Consider the following 5810-nt stretch of genomic DNA (forward strand, 5'->3'; position numbering starts at 1 on the left):
TCTCTCTTTTTTTTTTTTGTTTGACATTTTCTTCTCAGTCTCTTTTGCTAGTTCCCTTTCCTACCATACCTAAAGCTCTGCTCATTGTTCTCGTCTTCTCTCTTACAATCTCACTCACATGCTTGTCATTAGATTGCACCTCTAAGCTTCCATTTCTAGTACTGATTCTATCATGGACTGAATTTCCATATTGCTGACTGCCCGTTGGGCAGCTGTATATGGAAGTCCCATTGGTAACTCAATCCCATGGTCAAGTGCCACATTTCTCCATCTTGTCACAGGTACTTCTCCATTTCTTAACTTTTGGAGTCAATACTTAGAGACATCCAATAGCTACTGAGCCTGTCACTTTTCTTCTTCTTCATCTTCTCATTCTCCATTCCATTCATTCAACAAAAATGTCTTGTGCATGGTGGTGCCAGAAACATGCAGCCCCAAGGGCACACAGTCTGGCAAGCCTTCAGTCTGGTCCCTTCTTGACTTTTCTGTGACCACAGCTCTAGTCAAGTTCTTCGTCACCTAATTCTGGATTACTCTGACATTGTATTTTTTAAATTATTTATTTATTTGGTTGCCCCAGGTCTTAGTTGTGGCACGCTGGATCTTCGATCTTTGTTGTGGCACGTGGGATCTTTTTAGTTACAGCATTCAGACTCTTGGTTATGGTGTGTGGGATCTTAGTTCCCTGGCCAGGGATTGAACCTGGGCCCCCTGCATTTAAAGCGTGGAGCCTTAGCCACTGGACCACCAGGGAAGTCCCTGACATTGTATTGAATTTCTCTTTGCTTCTTTTTTCTCTCCTGTCTGTCTGTATACTACTTTCTTCATGTTTTATTTGGGTACTATCACTCTCTGTTATCATCACACCAAGACCTCAATTTCTTATAACCCATTTGGCTTTGCTTGTCCATTTGTTTTCCTCAGGGACCCTGTATTCCATGCTGTGCTCCTCTACTCTGTGTCCCTGTCAGATGCACTTTCTCACTTCCATTGAGCCTTGCTTCTCTTTTGCTCCTTTGGGACATGTCTTGACACTTCTTCAGTTGTGATGGAGTAGATCCAGGGCCATTACTCTCAGTGGCTTCTGAGGATTGTTATTAGACAGGGAACAAATTGTGCTACGGGACTCAAAAGGCTGAAATAAAAATGACTACCAAAATATATTGTCATTTTGACCTGTTTTAATATTTTTATACTGAATTGTTATGACTCTATGACATAAAACCCCCTTGGGGTGAGGTAAGGTGGGAAGAGAAACAAGTGACATCAATGAGAAGAACTGAGCAGAATATTTGCTTTTCCTGTTACACTTGATCAGACTAAATATCAATGACTATTGGTGAGGGCTTTAGGGCCTTGTGATCTGAGCTAAACAAGATTTCCCCACATTTCACAATCATTTCTTAATTTAGTATGCTTGGAAGGCAGTGGTCAATGGGGTCATTTAACAGAAACCCAACAAGGTGATCTTTCCAAAAGGAACGTTCCCTCACGGGTATGACAAATCTTGAGGGTGACTGAATCTCTTTATGAAACCAAACAGGTTTAGAAGTAAGGAAGTGAGTAATCTCTGCCATGTACTGCCTTTTTTCTTCACTTATCTATGATTGTATCTTTTATATTAGAGTTATAGATTACTGTGTTTTTTAATTGTTGTTATTGTGGGATGTGAATTCATAATAGAATTTCTAGACTGTCAGAGTTTCTGGATGTACATAAATTGGATAAAGAGACCTCAACATTTTTTGGATGGACAGCTGTTCCTTTAGTGTCAAATGACAGAGACAATAAACTCACTGCTTCTTTTACTTATTTATTCAATGGCAGTATAGTTGATTTTCTATAGTTTATTTCTTCTGCACAGCACAGTGATTCAGTTATATATATAATTGAAAAAATATATATATGTACAGACACACACATTCTTTTTAATATTCTTTTCCATTATGGTTTATCCCAGGATATTAAAGATAGTTCCCTGAGCTATACAGTAGGACCTTGTTGTTTATCAAAGTCACTGCTTCTTGGTCATTTTCTGGCTTATTCATTAATTAATCTATTCAACCAATTATATTCTTGGTAGCATGCCAAGTGCTGTGTATACAATGGTGAACAAGATGGACAAGGTTTTGACTCTTTCCTCATAACTCACAGAACCATCAGGCCGTAAACAAAGTGAAAATGAGGTATTCTCAGTTTTTGTCGTCAATTCTTATTGGTTCTCTGAATCCTGTCCGCTCCTTTTATTTGTTTTCCTTCCCATAAAAGGCCCTTCTCAAGTGGCTTTAATGTCAGTGATGGTTGCATGTCTTTCATGGTGAAGGCCAAGGAAAGTGGTCATTCTAGCTGGGCATCTGGTCTGGTTCACGTACATGAAACTTCATTCAATCCTTTCATGACAACACTTTTAATATTCTGACAGATTCTTTGTTGCTTTTTGGCTTAGTGCCTCATTGCCTTAGTTTGTGTCAGTAAAGTTTTTTTCCTTTTAATTAATAAAAGTAAATTAAGTTTGACTTATTCTATAGTAAAGGCAGAATATAAATGACTGGGTATGGCACACAATGGTGTTTAATAAATATTTGGAAAAAGTGGAAGTGAGGAAGAGGTAGTTTACAATGAATCACTTTTACAAGGTCTTGGAGAAGACTCCTGAGAGTCCCTTGGACTGCAGGGAGATCCAACCAGTCCATTCTGAAGGAAATCAGCCCTGGGATTTCTTTGGAAGGAATGATGCTAAAGCTGAAACTCCAGTACTTTGGCCACTTCATGCGAAGAGTTGACTCATTGGAAAAGACTCTGATGCTGGGAGGGATTGGGGGCAGGAGGAGAAGAGGACGACAGAAGATGAGGTGGCTGGATGGCATCACTGACTCAATGGACGTGAGTCTGAGTGAACTCCGGGAATTGGTGATGGACAGGGAGGCCTGGCGTGCTGCGATTCATGGGGTCGCAGAGTCGGACACGACTGAGCGACTGAACTGAACTGAACTGAAGATATAAATACTTGCTCCTCTTTTTTAAAAAAAAATTTTTACCAGAGGAAATGATACATGGAAGAAATGAAGAATGAAAAAAGTAAGCAAGAAGCAAAGAAATCATCCAGATTTGATGGGAAATATTTCATATAGATAACTTTTAATGGCCTCTTTACAGTTTTCCCAACCTATATGTTAGACAAGTTTTTCTCCATCTCCCTCCCTTTCTGCCTCCTCCTCCTCCCCTTCACCACTCTTCTCCCTCACTTTCTCACTGAATGTTCTGCGGGGCACTTGACTTTCAAAGATCACAGCCATCTCAGATGATGGTTAAAAGACCAGGCTCTGTCATCAGTCAGACTTGCATCCCAGTGTTGGCTGCACCACTTACTGACAGGTGACCTTGGGCAAGCATTTCTAAGCAACTATTTCTTCATCTATAAAATGGAAAGAATAACAGTTCCTATCTTAATAGATTTTGTGAGGATCAGAGGTGATAATCCATATAAAGTGCTTAACCCTCTGCCCTAGACTGACAATGTCTATAATGTCTGGACTGCTCCATCCTTTATTCCTCTCCCAGAGGACAATGCTATAAAATGCCATCTATCGTGGGTGATTTTTCTACAAAAATTAAATACATATGTAAATCGTACTTTTTCATCCTTGAATAACTTAAACATAGCTAAGGACGTTTTCTCCAGGCTTTGTAAGAGCATTCTTTCTGAGATGAGGTTAAATTTGAAAAATGTTTCAGAAGCAGAAATTTTCAGTAAGTCATAAACAAGAGACTCTATGGGATTATTATGTGAATCTGCATTCTTCAGTATCTGCTCTCATATCCCTCAATAAATATCATAAGTGCATACTGTTGGATGAATTCCCAGCTAATTTTCTGGAATTAAATTTATATCATTTTCTGAAGGCATTGCATTTTAGTCCCAACAAATAGATTCTTTTAGTAGACACGATAGTCCAAATCAGTGTTTTGGCATTGTTTTCAGCAATCCTGATTCACATTCTTACTATTCTAACTGCATCTTGGAGAATAGGAGAAGACTTTTTCTTTTATATTGGCAGTTTGCAGGCAATGCTTCTGCGAACTTTAGCATTCTTGCCAGGAATTGTTCAATACTCATTTCCAGTCTTTCTTTGCTTGGAATACAGACTGATGGGAAAAGATCCAACACCACAATTATTGCTTTTTCAGTAGAAATGCTTCAAGTTGATCAGAAGACCAAACTGAAATTACATCTCCTTAGATGTGTCCTTGTACTGATGGGGAAGGAGAAGGGAATCTTAACAGGAAAAGAAAAGGATGTTGCTTAGTGCTGAGCTCAGCTGAGTTGAAATTCTAACATTCCTAACCTCATTTTATGAGTGAAAGTTACTTTTAAATTAAAGAACACGATGCCTCTCTCTTGTACCCAGTGGGATCTGTAGAGAGTCAAACAGTACATCTATATCAGGAAATTCTATTCTAGCTTTTTACTGTGCTGATGGAGAAAACATCTTTCCAGATGAATTTCTGTTTATACAGCCTTTAAAATTTTTACTTGCACCCAGTTTGTCCCGTTGGCAGTACTTCCAGTTCTTTTTTTTTTTTAAGGCCACAATAGTGTTTATAGAACAGGGAGAGAAGTGGCCCTGTTAGTGAGAGAAAAGAAGCTATAAAACTCCTTATTAGGGATATCTTTTAAAAGCATATTAAATGGTGCTGATGGCTTGTCAATAGAATTTTTAGTATTTTATTATGAATTGTTGAAGGAATTATATAGTGAATGCCCACATACCTGCCATCTCTATTCTACACTAGTATTTTGCTATATTTATTACTTTGTCATGTTTCTATCTACCTCACTCCATTCCTCTATCCATTTATCATTCTATCTTACTGTTTTGCGAGGGAGGCGGGCACCTTTCAAAGTGAGTTGTGGACATCCGAAACAATGAATTTATTTTGAATCACAAATGATACCAGCTTGCTATTTGGCGAATGGTATATTGCATCTGGTAGGACTAGGAATAGCTAGTTAATAAAAAAACAAAACAAAAAACCCCCCAACAGAACAGCTTGCTGTGTTTAAAAAGAGTTTGCTTTCTCTGGTAAAAGAAGGTTGAATGTAGGAGTTCAGTGTTGGTATGGTGGTTCTAACATCATCCATGGCTTAAGCTCTTTCTTCCTGGTCTAGCATCCTAGCGTAAGGCATTCATCTGCAAGAACTTTCATGGCCTGAGATGCTGCTAGAGCTCCAGTCATCTCATTTTTAACAGTAGGAAGGAGGAAAGGGATAAAGTCTTCTTTTAATGACCAGTCCCAGAAGAACCAATAATTTTTTATAATCAACTTGTCTACTCTAGAGAAAATAAAATGAAGGAATTTTATAGGGACTATATTGTTTTTATAGATAAACTTAGGAAAAACTGAAGTATTTATAAAGTTTATACTGAAAATATAGTATTATGTATTCTTTTAATTACATAGGTGGTTTATTTATTTCAGCCATTTCATTTTCCTGGGAAAAATCAATTGAGTTGAGGTTTCCTTTCCTAGCACATCTGTGTGGGTCCTGAGTTACTGTTAAAGACATTTGTGAAGGCAGACAAGGTGAATTTGAATAACTTTTCATGTAACTTGGGTTCAACAACATAATTTATTCAGTAAATTAATTGATTCTTATATTGAAATAATATCAAAGTGATACTTTTTTATTGGATGATCACATCACTGTGATCACAACACAATGCCATCAAAACAAGGTGGTTCAAGGGTAAAGAACCAGATGTTATCCTCAGGGATGCAAGCCTGGAGAGCTGCATGGGATGAGAATT

General features: G+C 38.0%; 1 non-coding gene across 1 annotated transcript; it reads right to left on the bottom strand.

Moving 5' to 3' along the window:
• Positions 1-681: 681 nt before the first annotated feature.
• On the bottom strand, positions 682-754 carry TRNAL-UAA (transfer RNA leucine (anticodon UAA)). Its single transcript has one exon. It is a non-coding gene; the product is annotated as a tRNA-Leu (tRNA).
• Positions 755-5810: the final 5056 nt, after the last annotated feature.

This window comes from Bubalus kerabau, chromosome 9 (genome assembly GCF_029407905.1).
Source record: "Bubalus kerabau isolate K-KA32 ecotype Philippines breed swamp buffalo chromosome 9, PCC_UOA_SB_1v2, whole genome shotgun sequence".
In the NCBI taxonomy this organism is placed as follows: Eukaryota; Metazoa; Chordata; class Mammalia; order Artiodactyla; family Bovidae; genus Bubalus; species Bubalus kerabau.